General features: G+C 46.7%; 1 protein-coding gene across 1 annotated transcript in view; it reads right to left on the bottom strand.

Annotated features, from left to right (window-relative positions):
• The window catches only part of PRRT2 (proline rich transmembrane protein 2), a 414,525-nt gene extending 398,088 nt beyond the window's left edge, over positions 1 to 16,437 (bottom strand). The window contains exon 1 of the mRNA XM_069244090.1: positions 16,046 to 16,437. The gene's annotated coding sequence lies outside the window, so the exon portion shown is untranslated. The remainder of the gene's footprint in view (positions 1 to 16,045) is intronic.
• Between the last annotated feature and the right edge of the window lie 2,349 nt (positions 16,438 to 18,786).

Here is an 18,786-nt window from a genome sequence, read left to right as displayed (position 1 = left end):
CATGGGCAGAGCAATGAGGTTGCCAGCCGTTCCAGCCAATGCACTTGTCAATATTACAGATTATGTGGTGTTGTATTACTGCAAGGGTCTGGCTGATGTGGTTTCTCTCAGCAGGTGAAAGCCACCACCCTGCCACCAATACATGATCCAGGGCACAACATGAGAGCCGGCAATTGGGTTGTTGTCCGAAAACATGTTCGCAAGACATGTTTGGAGCCACGTTGAAGAGGGCCGTACCAGGTGATCTTGACGACTATGACAGCTGTGAAGTGTGCAGGGATTCCGAACTGGATTCACACAAGTCACACGAAGAAAGTGGCATATTCTTTGGATCATGAAGAAGCGTTGTTGAGAGCACCAACAACTGCGAAGCAAGTTGCAGCACCAGAACCAGAGAAAGAACAAAGAGAACCCGAAGTCGAACCAGAACTTGTAGAAGATGGTTCTATCACCCCTGTAAGAGACAAAAGTGAAGCGCTACAGGAGGGTGTGGGAGAAACTATCTTGACTGATGCAGCTGGAGAGCCTAGCACAGCGGGGGTTCTCTGAGAAGTAGACGAATCTGAGAAACAAATATAGCAAGAGCTAGACCCAGAAGGGGAGGGAGTCGAGCTGTATCAAAGTCAAAGTGATCTGACTCCTCCTGAGCCTGTTGCAGGTCCATGAAGAGAAAACACCACAAAGGAAGAAAAGGAGACAAGTCCAATCATGAAGAGAATATTGACAGAGGGTACAAGAAAGAGAGACAATTGGCCTGAATCGCAAGTAGAGAAGAGGAAAGAGGTGGTCATTGATCAAACAATAGAGGAAGAAGTAGATACCACGAGAAAAGAAGAATTGAAGGAGAGTTGAATGGTGATCGAAAGTTAAAGAGAAAGAGAATAGCAAGTCGAAAATACGCAGGTTCTGAATGGGCGTATGCAACTACAAACTAATGGCAACACAAGTTTATGTCTTTTTGTTTTGAGAGGGAAGTTCCGAGTCAGTATTTTGAGGTGACCTGAAGCAGATCAAGAAGCTGAACTGTTGAAACAATCTGAGAAATAATTCTAAGAAAAAGACAATGAAAGAAAAACTGGAAAAGACATTGGTAACCTGATTTGATGTTGAAAACCGAATGTAACGAGCTGCTAATCGATTTTGACAAGGAGAAGGGTTCCTAGCAGGGAAACTTAACTGCTGAAAGAAGAATTGTCTATTTTTGATTTTTGCTGCAAGTTTTTATAAGTTACTTCTGCTTTCTGAGTCTTTACAGATCATGGCTGACATATATAAGGGGGTTAGAGATGCTAGGCATTGTAAATATATGAGTATTGGTTTGGCAATTATGTGTGGGATTTGTTTATAGTGTTGATTGTGGGTATGTCTGTTCTTGATGCGAAAGGAGCCAACCATACTTCTGCTTTTGAGACTACCACACTAACGGCTTTGGAGAAGTTTAAGATAGATGAGAAGTATTTGCAGTACTATACTAATGCTCAAGGAGAATGTTTTCTATCGCTTATTGAGTAAGTATGTTGGGACGATGGATGCAAGGGATTGTCTTGTGTGTACGTCAATTCCCTCATCAATTGAGGAAGGAGTTACTTACCATAGTCTTCCATTAACCTACAGGATAAGTTGTAGTCTGCTACTAACAAGATTTTATGACAAGGAGTATATTCAGTATTTCTATTCCAATCACGACGTAGTGTTTTCATTTGTTCCTATTACGAGGTACCTGAGTAGAGTAGCTACAACCAACAGGCTGGCGGTGTTACACCAGTGTATTATGACCGTGTCGCATTAGCCACGGCCATACCTCTGGCCCCTCCACTATACCACCAGGCTTCCGCCAGGCGGTCATAATCCCCTGGGGATTATGAGTCCCCAACCACTAGCCTGTCCATGGCAGTAAACACCGCCATGGAAAGGCTGGCGGTAATGGGGACTCGGGTGCCCCTGGGGGCCCCTGCACTGCCCATGCACTTGGAATGGGCAGTGCAGGCGCCCTCAGGCACAGCCCCATCATGCATTTTGGGCAGTGGAATGCGCGATGGTTGCTACTGCAACCGCTGCACATCAACATTGCCGCAGGCTCTATTATGAGCCGGCTTCAATGTTGATGTGACTTTTCCACTGGGCCAGCGGACAGAAACGTTGCTTCCGTCCGCTGGCCCAGCGGAAATGTCAAAATAGGGAGCCACCAATACCGCCAGCACTGGCGGTATTGTGGCGCCCGCGGCTTCGGCGGTCTTTTTGCAAGACCGCCGAAGTCGTAATGAGGGCCATAGTATTGGTTAGAGGATTCTTTGAACCTACACTAACGTCTTGGACAGCCTATGTGCACAAAAACAACCTCACATACTTGAGGAGATAAGCATTAAAAGAGAAATTAGAAAACGGCTTAGAGAAAATGACTTACAAGAATGATTACGCTTACACTGCAATAAAGACGCAAGGGAAATTAGCTTTAGATGCATTACAAGTAGGGTATTTTTGAATATATAGGCCAAAGTCGCGCGCTGACACTTTATTTGTGGGTATGAGTGAATGTAGGCATGTGTTTCTGTTTCAGAGTAAATGGACATTTATGTTGAATAGTCAGGACCCTGCGATTCCAGGGATTTATTATATTTGTGGACCTAATACTTATTACCGTCTTCCAAGAGGATGATATGGGACATGTTATTTAGGGACAGTATTCCCAAAGATTTATCAGATAGAGGATTTGAAAAGGTTTCTGAAATTGACTGAACTACATCATAAGAGATAGAGGAGGGAGTCCTCTTCTGCGGTAGTAGGAGATATATTTGGTGCAGTGATTCTTTCACTGGGAGTCATCCTGAATTTGATCAAGATTCAAAAGTTGTCTACTATTGTGGATAACATGCTGACAAATTTTACAGGGGCAATACTCCTGATACTGAATTTGCTGCAGATAGAGCTATGACTCTTCAAAATCATCTTGCTTTAGACAACCTTCTAGCGAAGGACGGTGGAGTCTGTAAAATGATTACCTCTAGGCATTGTTGTTCGTATACCCCTAACAATAATAAAGAGATAAGAGACTTAGGCCCTGATTTATACTTTTGGGTGCAAAACTGCACTAACGCAGTTTTGCACCAAAAAGTTTAGCACCGGCTTGCACCATTTCTGTGCACCAGCCGGGCACCATATTTATGGAATGGTTCAAGCAGGTGCAAAGGGTAGGCTAGCGTAAATAAAATGACGTTAGTCGGGTGGGGTTGGCGGTATGGAAGAAGGGGGTTTTGCACCAAAAACTTACATTAGGCAGGTTAGAGTAAAAAAAAACAAGACTCTAAGGCCCTGATTTATACTTTTTGGTGCAAAACTGGACTAGCCGCTTTCAAAGACTATAGCCTGCAGGGACTGGAACCCAAGAGTGCTGCAACATCCTACTAACGGTTTACACTGAGATATAGTAACATAACTGAAGCCGCAACTCACTCAGCCCCCTTCCACAGAATTGCCCATTTTCTTCTTTTTTTGTCTACAAATGGCGACCTTGTGTGTGTCAGCTTGTGGGTTGTTTACAATAGCCCACCAGTGCATGTCAAGTGTGTGATTGTGAAACAACAAAAGACTCCAGAAGTATGATGTTCTGAGCCAGCATTACATATATTGAAACCTATAACATTCAAAATAAAATACATGGCCGCCACTACTGCCACTGCCACCACCTTAACCACCACATCCACCTCACCCCCTCACTCTCTGCAACAGACATTTTAACTCTTTAAACTAGCTTTGAGCATTGGAACCCGTGTCCAGCAGGTTTACAAACATCTCTGAGGCAGTCACGTTTACCACGTGAACTATATGAGTAGACCCTGGGACCCACATACACAAAAAGGTATCATACAAAGTATATTGTCTGGACACACCATGCATGTCAAGTTTAAAGAAGGAATGTTTGACCCACGAGAAACCTTTAGGGTTGTATTTTTAAACCCTTACCCACTCTTGTTAGTGGCATACTTCACCATCGGGTCTGATCCTAGTCCCTGTACCCGGGACCACCTACAAGTTGCACATCTGAATTAGCTATTTTACTTGGAATGGAATTGAAAACCTGCATGCTAAATACATATCCCAGCAGAGGATGTGCCCTCAACGTCCTAAACAATGAAATTCTTCATTCCTGAGAAGTTAAGTTGTGAACAATTTATCTGGCATACTGGGATTCGAACCTGTGGCCAGTAGATCAGCTCAAATTAATTGCTCAATAAGCACCTTAGTTCAAAACAAAAGTCCCTGTGAATCAATTTTGAACTAACTGTAAAGAGTCATCAGCAAGTGCATTACGAATTATTTGCAGGAAGAAAAACGTGAAAATTGGAAAAGATGTTTTTCAAAAATTTGTAGAAAATAAGTTAAAATTCACAAGTGAGACATGGAAATCTGCAGAAATAAGAGTAAAAGGTCATTAGAGATTCTCAATGTAATGCTTGTAATAATGATTTGAACTGCATCAAACTGGACGAGCCCCGTTTGTGTATTTTCCCCATCCCTAAATGTTTGTATAGAGAATGATTTCGAATACTGATGCCCCTGTGGTCATCTCTACTTAGCCACCCTTATTGCTACACTCAGGTAATGCACGCACCTGCCCCGTGCAGTGAAAGCGATGGCATTCAGATCAAGCCCCTTCTGAGTGATACACTGCCTCTAACTTTCCAGCACATATTCACTGGGAGGCTGCCCACTCCTCCCACCATCCTTCATCAACATTGACAAACTACCACAGTCAGTACCAGCAACTGATCTGATCTAAGAACGAAGGCAGAAGAGTCATGTACCACTGTCACACCACGTGTTTTATACTCCAACCTCTCCTGGAGCTCGCTCTTACAAAATATGCAGTGTCCTGTCGAATACACTAACTGCAAAGATTATCTATTCTTGTTTTATACATACATTTCTGAGAGAATCTGATTTTTGGGTGCAAGCAAACATGGACCAATGCTTGATAAAATTCGAAATTCAGTTTAAGCAAACCTGGCAAATGTTGTCAGACCAGCCCCCAAGGGTGTATAGGGAGAGAGTTTGACCACTACAATGGGGCTTGGGAAGGTCCCACCCCTCCCCCGCCCCCCAAGAAAGTTTGGGGGAAAATGGCCAAAATAGTGCATTCTACAAAACGTGTTACATTATTTATTCAATTGTATTATTTTTTAAAGCATACTAAATGATGACCTTGCAGTTAAATCTTTATTAGGGCTCTTCAATCTTCAGTGATTCCCTCACCATCACCCTCTAAAAGTGTCTCTCATCCCTCACATGTATTTCATTTGTTTTATGGCGCCTCTCTTACCAGCGTAAGGTGTCAGAGCACTTTACATCACACACACAGACAATCATGTGTGTGTGTAAATCAGTGAATAGGAAATGTTGACAAAGGGGACTACAAGGTTTAGAATTCACATGTCATCCATACTGGTAGGCATTTTCTAAGAGTGCTTGGTCAGTGGAAGCATAAACTCAGGATTGGGAACATGACACAGTGCTTAGGGTAGACTTTACTAATAACAATATATGTCTACCCAAACAAACCCTTTTTAGCAAAATTAGGATGATTAAATACTGGGAAAAACATAACTTTGTAACTTATACCCTGCAATTTGCATGCAGCTGTTTGACAGCAGTTCCTAGCTCACTGTGCTAGATTATGATTGTAATTTATGAACTGTGCAGAAACAAAGGGATCTCTGTGACAAAAGCAGTAACCCACTCAGTGCTTAATTTGTAAATAAAGAGGTACCGGTGCCCAAAGCTCTCCTCTTAAACACGCCGCTGCTGCAATAAATGTGCGAACACAGAATACTGAGGCAGCGTGATCCTGAAGCCAACTCTGGCCTCTTCAATACGTATAGCCACTCCCTGCCCCCTCAGCTCACTCTTGCAGCTTTCTACTTTCTCCCTTTGTGACGCTTTTTTGTTTTTCCCTTCCTCCGTCTCAAATGCTTGAGGGAGAAGATTAAGCACCGGCTCTCAAAAATAAGTGCCGGTGCTCAGCACCGGAAACAACAAGCACAAATTAAGCACTGAACCCACTGTGCTATGTACATAAAATACTGTTTGGTGACCTGCATAGTGCACGTTCTTTGCAGCAGGCATATTAACCCTCTGCACTACCTTAGCTGAGTCAAAACTGCCACTAAACAAAACCCATCTCTCCAGCAGGTACATTAATCACCAGAGTTATCTTGGCACGTTCATTGTTACCTGGAAACTGCTGCAAATACAAGGAACCCTTCAGTGCTTTGAAAACCGCTGCACTGCTGCAAAACCGACCTTAGTAAAGAAAAAGCGGCCCCACACACTTCCGGGGAAAATGCCCTGTATGGCCAGTCCGGCCGTCCCTCGGTTGCTGTGTGTGTCTATTTGTCCTAAGTTACACTTAAAACTAAAGAACGTTCAGAGTGCTCTACAGTGTCAGGCTTTTTTCCTGACACTGTCCAGTATGTCTAAATATTAAATAAATAATAAAAAGAGTGATGATACAACTCTTCATGGTGGTCACATGGTTCCAGCCTGTGTATGAAAGATGACGTGTGCAACAGCTGAATGGTGTGGGTGCTATTTGGTTTAATTTTTTATTTACTGATCCAAGAAGCGAGATGCCGCTTGGATTGATACATTTTTAAAAAATAATTGTGGGACAGTACAAATTGTTTTAAATCGTGGCCGCGATTGTGGGGAAGGGGGGCTGAGGTGCAAATAGAGGAGCAGGAGGGGGCAAGGACGGAAAAGCATCACCTCAGGAAGAGAGCAACACGTGGGGTGGGGGAGAGCACACACAGAAAAGAACAAAGAGTGCCGGTGCTGATGGAAGGAAAAGATGGAGCAGTGTAGGGGGATTAGCACACAAGACAACACAAAGCACAACAACATTCTGAGTGATGATGAAGCATAATAAGGTGAGAACAACGCATATTACGAGGTGTAGAATTATACAAGAGAGAAACAGATCGCTGGGCTGGGCATTTGAGTAAGCATGCAGGGGAGAGAAGGAAAGAGCTGGAAAACACATGCACTCTCATTGAGCATTTAATCAAAAATAAGTTCTTTGAAACTGAGCAAAGAAGATACAAGCTAACCAATCAGAGAGCTGGTTAAGAGGCTATGTTGCAGGGGAGGGATAACCACAAGCTGGGACAAGGAAAGCTACTGAATAAGAAGCAATTAAATGAAACTGACAAAAAGCCAATCAGAGTTAACCAATGGGTGAGCTGTAAGCCCTTGTAAATTCTTCCTCAGCCCATAGTGGAAAGCTCTTGTAAGTTCTTACTCAGCCCATAGTAGGTCTTGTGCAAACAGGCAGCTTGTGCTGTCTGGTAGGCTCGACCAAAAAAAATAAGGAAATGGAGCAGGGGAGGGACAAACAGTGGCAGGAGAGTGTGGAACATGGAAAAAGAATCCAGGGACAGGTACAAAAAAAATCACTATTGACTGGAGTATAATATTTGAGGGGAAGTGACAGAAGACATCAGAGGGGAAAATGATTATAGATGGATATGGGGCATAAGAAGAGGTTGAGGGGATCAACCCGCCCCCACCAAAACGTAAAAACAAAAAATAGAAAATAAGGTGGTGAGATGAGAAGAGCAAGGAGAGAAGTAGTAAGAGGGAATGGACAAAAACGTAAGTGAGGGGGTTAGGCCTATCTTCTACCCCACCGCCACTCTGATGGGGGAAAGGAGGGGATACCGAGAATCATAGTGCTATGGCCATTATAGAGGAATAGAAACAAATGGGATTATAAGGAATCCTCTAAACAGATAAAGAAAGAATCTTGAAAAACGTAATTAAAAATACATTCTATGAAGCAGTTTTAACAAATGCTGAATGACATTTAGCTTGGAAACGTTGCTTAAACAGTTTAGGTGGTGAAAGGATTTCTCACAGGTGGAATTCTACAATTTTGTTTCATGGGAAATCTGATATAACAATAGCACAGCGCCCTGTTGAGTGCCCAGCATTCATGCAGATATGTATCCCTCTTACTGGGCTACCAACCCCCAGGAATGATGCTTAGAAGAAAGGTCGCTGTTCTATTCTGTACATGCCCGCTAATCCTCTTGTAAATGCCTTCAAAAACTAAAAGCATCAATAAATTAAGCTGCCAGCTAAGGCCAACGTTGTGCCTCTCCTGCTCTTTGCAAAAATACATGTCTCTCTTGTCCTCAATCAAGGAAGGACTACGGAAAGAGGGGAATTATTGTGTGTCATGTTGCCAAAGGTAACCTAAAGTGAGACCAAAGTTATGGATTTCCAGAAAGGGAGAACCAATCAATGCCAGGTTCAGATAAAACTCCAAGGCCTGGAGCTCGTGTGGATCTCTAGACACAGTCAGTTGGCTGTGTTTTTTTAACCAATATATTTATTTATGTTATGCATTTAAACAGCACGATCCTAGCCACAAGGGCAGTGGAGGGCATGTTGTTAATACAAAGAATATGACATTAACATAGCGGAAAGGGCAGAGGAATTAGAGAGAGCATGGCTTCTATTGATCCCAAGACCGTGAAATAAGACTGGAAAATTGTTTTAGAGACATAGGTCGTGAGCTCTTTCTTAAATAAAAGGAGATTACAGTTCATTCTGAGGACGCTATATGTGGAGCTCAAGAGTCGGGCCGGCAGTAGAAGGCTTGATTGGAGGTTTTACTTTTCCATGATTTAGGGATTTCGAGAAAGAGGTTGGATTTACCTCTTCTGCAATATTCATCGATGCCAGTGAAGTCCAGCGTCCAGGTCTGCTGAAATAGCTCCAACATAGCATGGATGTTAGAGAAACCAGTCATAACATTCTGGTGAATCTCTGGAAAAGCAACAACTCTTTCTAATTTAAAGCACCGCGTACACCTTACAACAAAATGACAAACTCTCACTAAAGGAGGACTCAACAGAAATCTATGGGCATCTTCCTGCGTTGCCCGTCATTCTTTGCACAAATTCTGCACCCTGTAAATACTGACACTGCAATATGTGTGTGTCTACCGGTAGGCAATCTGGTCATCATCCCAAATCTTGGTCCGCAGAAGGGGATATTAATACTAATGGACCATTTTCCCAAGTCCCAGTTTGCGCAAAGTAGGATTTGCCCGCACCATTTACACCCAGTTTGGGCTGGTGCATGCTACCAGGGTGAACACCAGCGGGTGCAAAGTTGACACAGATTCAGAATCTTCATTCCGGCGCAGACGGGAGTATGTCCCAAATTGTGATTTGCGTACTCCGTGATTGCATGGCTCTCGTTATAAGGGTCTGGAGCCCATGCTTCCTAGATGAACAAAAGAAACTCAGAAGTATTCAGAGAATTGAGGAAGTGAAGGAGAAAGGAGGTTTGCACGTGTAAATGATCTTGAGCCACCTTCTGTCACCATTTGATAACAAGATCCCCTACTTTAAGGATCCTTCCTTCCCTTTGCCAGTTTTTAATGATCGGCAGATCTCGCTGGGAGACGTTATCCCACATCTTCAATTCACAGCTCAGCCTAAGTCTCTGTGTTCTGAGCCCTCTGTAACTTGAGAATGCTTTTAGCAGAGAGGCTAAGTTGGTTACAGTGATTCAGTTTTGAGTTCAGGGCCACAGCATGATTCTGGAATGTACATTTTGGGAAACAAAGCTGACATCTGTAATTCCGAATTCATTCCTAAATCTTACGATCAGCGCCTTATAGTTCCACCTTGGGATGATTAGCAAAGGTGTTTTACCAATCCTTTCCCGACTTTCTGACCAGATAGAATTACTTCTGTTTTTCCCTTTTGGAGCTTGAGTTAACTAGTGGTCTTCCAGTTGGTCTTCCAGTTTTACGTGACTTCATCGTGAACCACCAGGCTAAATGATTCTGGGTCAGGCAGCAGCTCAAGAGAGAGCTGGGTGCCATTGGCAAACGGCTGCACAGTTACTATAAATGTTTTTTAAAGGTGATACAAAGTACTGGAGACAACAAAGCCCTTGGTGGAACTCCACAGACCAATTTCACTGTGAAAGAGGAGATGGTTCCCAGCTTCCTTCTACAAAACGTAAATGTTCAAACCACACAGGGTGTAGCTGTGTGCCACCCAGAAGGACCAGCTTGCCAGAAGCGTATAGTAGTCCAAAGTATGAAAGGCCACGAAGAGGTCGAGGACAACCACAATAGCAATATTGCCAAAATTCACTGTTCTAAATAATTTCTCAGCTACATCCACTGGGGTAGCATTGGTTGCACTGCCCCATTTTCGACTGAATGTGAGTCAGGCATTAGCTAGAAACAAAATGACTGACAACTGACTAGCAACAATCTTCTCTATCCGTTAGATATGTATCCCCGAAAGGTTTGTGATGGGTGCAATTTGGCAAGGGCGAAAAGATCCAGGGTGTGCTTAAGTGGTCGTGTCGCCGGGTCTTCGTACAGAGAAGGAAGTGCTACACCCTAACCCAATGTTTTGGTCACATAGATTTGAATATTTGACGCAAAGCTATAAGGGTAGAATGTGTACCCGGTTGGCCCTTGGTATGAGAATTGCTGGGTTTCGACTGTCAGTAGTGTGTAATGGCTTCAATAACCCCTGCAAGGTAAAGGCCTAGTTACCTCCTTCACTAGCTGAATCAGGAGCTGGGTTGAATGATTCCTGCCCACCTTCGATTCCACAGAACAATTTGTAGAGAGGAAAGAGCAGAAGTGGAGTGAAGAGGTGTGGAGTAAAGTGGCCGGGAGTGCAGTGGGGTGGATTTGATGGGAAGAGACACAAGAAAGAGAGGAGCTGAGCTAAGGAGAAGGTGGTAAGAGGAGGGAAGATGGTGAGAAAGAAAGACAAAGACGAAGAAAAAGACGGAAGAGGTGAGGAGACGGAAAGAGAGAGAAAAAAGGCAAGAGAGAGAGGAAATAGCAAAAATGGGAAGAAAAAGAGAGAGTGAGAGCCACAGGAAGGCGGAGAAAGACGAGGTATGGGAAGAAGATAGGGAGAGAGGGGAACTGATTGAACAAGATGGGCGGAAAGGGGGGCTGGAGATTGCGACAGAGAGGGGGCTTGAGGGGGAGTGAGAGAGGTGGGAGAAGGAGGGCATCTGTGAGCTCGAGACAGCAGCGAGAAGAACCTGGCTAAGGATAGAGAAATGGTAGTGGGGGCGTGGGCAAGAGAAAGGGGGCAGGCTCAGTGAAGACAGGTACAGAGGAAGGCGGAGAGAGAGAGAGATAATATGAGAGAGAAGAAGGAGGGGAGAGGGAGTGTGGAGGAGAAAGGTGTAGGGTAGAGAGAGAAGTTAAGGATGAGATGGGGAGAGTGGAAAGGGAGAGAGTGAAATTGGAGTACGGAGGTGGGGCGAGGAGCGAGTGGAACAAAAGGCGTTAGAGAAGATGGATGGATGGACGAATGGATGTTTGGATGAATGAGCAGGCATTTAGATTAGTAGTCACGTAGGGAGAAAGAATAGCAGGGAAAAGGTCCACTGTGGAGCCACAGGCTGAGAGACGACGAATGATCTGAAAGGGAAAATAAGAGGAAGGTGGGGTGGGACGGAGCTCTGCAGCACACAGACACTCCCGAGGGGAAAGGAATACATCAAAGATAAACGGCATCCGTCGAAGAAAACGGAAATGTGAGAAGGATAAAAGGAAAGAGGAATGAGGCCGCGTGCAGCAGAGACAGATGTCGACGCACCAAGGCGGGCTCGAGACGGCTGCCCCAGCTGCAGGAGCGCCTCGTAAATGAACAATAAATAACACTGCGCCGCGGGCAGAGAGGCGGAGTCACCGAGTAACAGGGAGGCAGTAACACAAGTACGCGCGCAACTCGTCCCAGACGCAGCAACACACCCTGAGCCTCGCCGGTCCACACAGAGAGTCACGTGTACAAGGAACTACACAAGATACACAGCGTCACACCCAAGCCACGCAACAAAAACAGCGTCACTGACACAAGCTTGTACAAGGAGCAACGCAACACATAACGTCACACACAGCAACATACCCACCCCCTCACTGGTGCGCATAGCAACAAAAACTGCGTCACTGGCATATGCACAAAGAGCTACACACCCACAGCCTCATTGGTACAAAGAAAGAGTCACACAACGCACGACACCGATACAGGTGCGCCAACATACAATGGAATCGTCAGTGGCACAACGCACACACAAAGCATTACTCAGCAATATTGACACACTAATACACAGCAGCACTGCCATGCTGAGCTACACAACACACAAAGGGTGACAGACACATCAACACACACACAACCTCACTGGTGCACATAGACAGCCACTCAACAAAACCAGCGTCACTTAAACATATACAAAGAGCTGCACAAGATACGCAGCATCACACACACCAAAACTCAGCCATCACTGGTACAAAGGGAGATTTACACAATGCTGACACAAGCACACCAACACACAAAATAATTGACAGCGGCAGGACGCACACACAGCATTAATTGGTAACGCGGACTCACTAGCAAACAGCAGTACTGCCATAAGGAGCTGCATAACACACAACTTCGTTGGTCCACACAGGCAGCCATGCAACAAGCACAGCTCACTGACACGTGCTCACAGACCTACAACACACAGAGTGTCACACACGCATCAACACATCTACGGTGTCACTGGTGCAAAGAGAGAGGTACATAACACACATACAACTTCAAAGACACTGACACACGAAAACAAACATAACTGACAGTCACACAACACAAACACACAAAACTATAGAGTAATACTAACACAAAGCAATACTGCCACACTTGAACTACACCACACGCAAAGCATCACAGACACACCAAAACACCCACATCATCACTGGTATGGTCACACACACACTGCATAAAATGCATCATCACGTACACAGGAAGACACACACAGCTACACAAGACAAAAAGCACCTCTGGTGCAGACATCCAGTGCATAATATCACTGCTACTAAAGCAACTGTGCACTCAACACATCATGTACATGCAGTCACCCAACGTGTTCAGTGTCTCTGACACCATTACACCCACAGCATCAAGGGAACACACACGCAGCTACACAGCAATAGTGTAACAACCTCTCCCCCCTTTACAGAGGGCATGAAGGGGGCCCCTCCCCCAGTCAGGAACTCTCCGTCCAGGAACTTGCAGTCTGTGCACAGTGTGCTGTGCTCAGGGGCATAGCTTGATTGTGGGGCGGGGGGGGGGGGCAGGGGGAGTTGATACACCCACCTTAAACATTTATTTTGTAATAAACAGTTGGGTGCAGGTGCTCTCGCCCCCTGTTTGGAAAGACTTCAAAAATGTTGGTTATTTCCCAAAATAATGCGGTTTATCTCACTTAGTACACCTATCAATCCGCGTTCCTCTCCCTTTCCATCGCCTCTAAGCCCCTCTCGTAGGTCCGCATGTCCTATATTGAATTTTAACGTCATGTGCCAGTGTGCTTGTTGGGAAATCTGAAGCTAACACCCCCCCCCCCCACCCCCCCCAATCATACTGACCAAGCAACGCCCCTGACTGTGCCAGGGACTGACCAAGCAACGCCCCTGACTGTGCTAAGGGGTCCCTGGAGCTCGGCCCACCCCCGCACCGCAGGGGCTATTGTTACGCCAGTGCAGTACACAGCACCATTGACACAGACGCTGCTTAACACACATGGCGCCATTGCTACTCCAACAGACACACAGTGACTCTGGTACACACAGTCACTAAAACACATCGTCGCTGACACGTGCACAGAGAGCTGTGCAACATTCCTACACATGCAGTCTACACAGAGATACACAACACGCAAGGTAACACACTCATGGCATCACCGATACATACATAGAGCCACCACACAGTCACTGACAGAGAGTGGGAGAGATCCACAACACTTAAAGTGCCACTGACACAGACATACATCACTGAAAGAGAACACTAATACACTCACAACATCGCTGTTACACAGAGCCACACAACACACCCGCTTTTATTGACACATCCAGTGAGATAGACAACACAAAATCCTTCATTGATACAGACACACCCAGAGACATCACTGCCAGGGACACGTTCACATCACTAATGCACAGAACCATGCAACACGCACAGAGAAGACCTACACAAGTGCCGCAGACACACCAACACACGATACAAGTCATTAACACATAGCTACACAACACAGTGCTACTGAAACAGATACAATACACTTACAACATTGCCTATCAGTAACACACACTAACAGAACTCGCTCAGTATTGTACTGAACAGGTACAGCATCACAGACAAAGACACACCAACACACGCACAACATTACACACACAGCCACAGAATAGCACAGAGACTATTTGATATAAACACACCTACCCGCTCCCTATATCACTGACAGGGACACAGACAGTGCACACAGAGCAAAACTAAGCAAAACAAACATTCTAATACAATGTCAAGTGGCAGAGGCACAAAACACGAGCAGCGTCACTGAAGGTAACACAGTCACCATTCATGCGTTTTCGCTGACAGCAAAAGAAACACCAAAGTATCACAGACGGCAGAACACACATAGTATCGCTTTCATTAACACGCACGCAAGACACACACATACTAGCACACATGCATTGCTGCCAGGACACAGACTCACACTTAGAAAGCAACACGTCAGCAGCACTATAGTTTAAAAACACAGTTACATCACCACTGAGTAACACAGACATCCACCAACACACGCGCGACATTAGTGGCAGTAACAGTAACACACGCAGGCATGCTAGTGCACATTACACACAGAACCAGTGGCAACGAAGCACAAATCCCGAGCAATACACCTACTCACGCACATCACTGCTAATCACAAGGAAACATTCTTTTCGGTAACACACACACATACAAATGTAATAACAGTATACACGGATGCGTACAGCACCAATAAGACTGCCAGCCACATATACATACATACAAACATACATAAATAAAACACATCCACCGCATCATCGACAGTAAGACACACACCAACACTGGAAGCACCACAAATAAAGACAAACACGGGCACCAACCTACGCCCACCGTAACATAAGCTCACTATAAAACATGTCATGGCAAAGAATAACATGACTACACGTGCTAACACACTTGAGTGAATACGCAGACAGTGAAGGGGGCAGGCGCCGGGAGGCACACGTGAGCACATGACTCCGCACACACGCACTCCCCACGTCCCTGTTACTGCACTCTCGCACTGCAACCACCCCAGAGCCCCACGCACACCTTGCAAGAACCACACTGTGTGCAAGCACAGAGAAGCGCGCGCACACGCGTGCATTCAGGTTTTTACTATCACCGCTGCCCAGTGAATCTAAAGTCTTTATTTCAGTCGGACGTCGAAAATCTAAGCACCAACATATCACCATTTCACAGTAGAAGCAATGGGAATTGTCTAGTGATGCAGAAGCGGCTTCAACGGCACAACCTTATGTTCGTGTTCACCCCGCGCCCAGAGGCAGAATAAATCCCGTACTGCCCCAGCAAGGTGGACCTCCAGCGGCCCCTACACCAATCATGCTCTCCGGAGACGCCCAGACACCAAGAAAGCGGGGAGGATGAATTACTCGCGCGTCGGTGGCGACGAGAATTACAAACTAGCGCGACTCGTGTTTATGTGTCGACGAAGAGGGCGGCAACGGTGCGTCTGAGGTTCCACTGCACCGTCGTGTGTTTATTGTTACTGTTCAAAGTATCAGGTCTTGAAATCACCTTTGGCGGCGGTGTCCCCGGCACCCAATACCCAGAACATGTAGAAATCACTACATACGTGCCACCATAACTCTTTACGCCTCAATTTACCGCGGTCACACCCCGCCCAACCCATTTTGCGACCATATGAACCCTCTGGTACCACCACAGAAGTAGCTCTACCCACGTTGCACACAGTGGCAGGGTTAGTTGGGAAATATCACTTTGTAGCACCCAAGAAAGCCAACACATTTTATAGAACGCTGAGTAGGTTATTTGGCGATTAGGGGTTGATGGGCAGTGGCTGGGCGCAGGGCGCAGATCAGCGAAGGTATCACCTAGTGGTTTATTTTTCCATTCAGATCACTCACCTCGTTTCCTCGTCGCCAAAGGTTGTCTATTTGCCACGTCTTCGGCAGGGCGTAGACCCTTCGGGCTCAGGATATGTCTGGACCTCTCCCACCCCCCTAACTCAGCCCAGGTGTCCCCCCTTTCCCTGCTCGCGACACGACTGTAGGTAGAAGACTGCAGGGAGAGTACAGGACTAGCACACTGAAAAGCACGATGTCAGCAACCACGACAAAAGTGCAAGAGGATTACTCGGGAGACCCTTTCCTTATCTGTGAGAGGCTGGCTGGGAGTCACTGTGGATCTCCCTCGCTCCTTCCCTCCCTCTCTCTCCCTCCCCCCGTTCACTCACTCCGTCTCTGGCCTCCCCACCCATCGAAACCAATCCGTAGTCCCCTATCCCTGCCATCTGAAAGATGCCCTGGGTGTCACATGGCAACAGCGACGCAGCGGAATGTCGACTCCAACCCCCCACGCCGTCCCCACCTCGGCCAGGGAGAGAAAGCGATCAATATACAGTAAGATTCAGAGAAAGACATCTCGAGGCTGAGAGGGAGGGAATCCTGCCCAGAGCGCTGGGGATGGAGGAAGGCAGCTCACAGCGAAGCCCAGCAGCCCAGGACCTCCACCCTGGACTATTGCAGCGTCCTTATTGTCACAGCACCTGACTGTGCACCATACTCCTAGCCTGCAGCACCCGGCATTCCATTACTGAGGCACCAAACTCTGTTAATGCGTTTCCATCCTAGACACCTACCGAAGAGCTCCCCCTACTATACAGTACTGACACCGGAGCTCTTAGGTAAAGCCCAACCCCGACCTGAAGACCCAGTGGCTAATAAGAACAAGGAAACACACGGCTCTGTCAGTGAATCCACCCTGACCTTACAGCAACCGCTTCTAGTACATCCCAGAGACTCCAACCCCCGCTCGTACAGCGCATCTCCACCCTGCACTCACAACACTGACACCCACAACATCCAGAGCTTACAGTGCACTCTGCAGCCTCAATCCAGGACACTGCAGCAACCCTGCTGTTACAGCCCTGAGGCCCTCATCCAGCTCCCATAGCACCGCCACCCTGACAACATGCAGCCCTCCTGACATAGCAGCACTGATACACACCTATCCATGGCCAGCTCCACCCTATGCCATGTCACATCTGAGACAGACACTGAGCTCTCTCAGTGCATCTTCACCATGGCAACCTGCATCACCCTGATGTTGCACCACTGAGGCCGAAACACAGCTCTTTCTATGCAGCTTCCCTGCCCTCCCGTCTCAGAGGCACATTTACTGCTCCGTCCATGCATCGCCAACCTGTAAACCTGCAGCACTGGCGGAGGCCGCACACAGCCCTATGCAATGCACCCCAGTCCCGACATGCAGCACACGCCGACCTTCCATCACTGAGACACACATAAATAAATATCTGCCACTGCACCTCCATCCCGGAGACCCACCGAACAGCACCCCTAGTTTCACATCACTGAGACCAATCACAATTCTTATTGTGCACAGCAATTGTAACCTGCAGGGTCCCCTGCCATTCCCGAGACACACATGCAGCTCTGTCAGTGCACCCCCATCATGGTCACCGGCTTCTATTCCAGCCCGAGACCTCCGCAACAGCTCTTACATTGCACCTCTGTCCCAGACACTAACAGCGCTCCTGTCTGTCCAGCACTGATAGCCACAGCGGCTCCTCCTGTAAGAATCATCCCTGATCTGCGGTTCCCTCTGTCATTCCATAAAAGAACTACACTGGCTACCCGTATCGAAGAGGATCACTTTCAAACTACTCACCCACGCACACACAGCCCTCCACAACACAGGTCCGGCTTATCGCAATGACAGACTCACCTTCCACACCCCGCCAGCTCCGCTCCGCCAGCCTCGCCCTCGCCTCTGTCCCCCGTATTCACCGCTCCTCCACAGGAGGAAGAGCCTTCTGTTAGCTCGCCGCCAAGACCTGGAACTCCCTACCGCTCCAACTACGCCAGACCCAAGATCTCCTGGCCTTCAGAAAACGCCTCAAGACCTGGCTCTTCGACCATTAACTCCCCTCTCCCCCCCCCCAGCGCCTTGAGACCCTAACGGGGGAGTAGCGCGCTTTATAAATTGTTTGATTGATTGATTGATAAGTGATCCACATATACAGCTCTGTCAAAGTACCTCCACCATGGATACCAGCAGCAATCCCGCTGTCATAGCAATGAGACAACCACCTAGCCCATGCATGCATCTAACTTTGCAGCCCTATCCTGACCTTCAACACTGAGACACGCAGAAAGCTCTCTTAAAGCACTCGTGTGCTGCAAACTCACTACTTTACTCAACACAATACCGATCCGTAGCACCCCTTGCCACTCCGTTCCTGAAACTCACCAAAAACTCTAGCAAAATACCTCCATTCTGCAAGCCTCCATAAAGGTGGGCAAGTCAAAGCTCGGGCCAGGCTCAAGCCTGAAGCCTGGCTCGGGCTCAGCTCGTCCTGTGGGAACCTCGAGCCTATAACAAGCCGACCTTTCATTTTTCTCCTGCCTACTTCTCTTCCTCTGCCAGAGATGTGGCCTAACGAACAGAACTGGGGAACCAGGTTCGAGTCTGTGAACTGGTTCAAAATCCTGTGATTCTGGGTGAATTGTTTAGTCTCCTCATGCCTATAAACAACATGTGTGTCCTTTGTGATGTAATTGTCGCAGTATACAGCGCTTATAAAAAAAAACACAGAGGTAAAAACAAAGCCTTAACACAGGGAAAA

This window comes from Pleurodeles waltl, chromosome 7 (genome assembly GCF_031143425.1).
Source record: "Pleurodeles waltl isolate 20211129_DDA chromosome 7, aPleWal1.hap1.20221129, whole genome shotgun sequence".
NCBI lineage: Eukaryota > Metazoa > Chordata > Amphibia > Caudata > Salamandridae > Pleurodeles > Pleurodeles waltl.
This window is presented reverse-complemented; position numbering and strand designations above follow the sequence as displayed.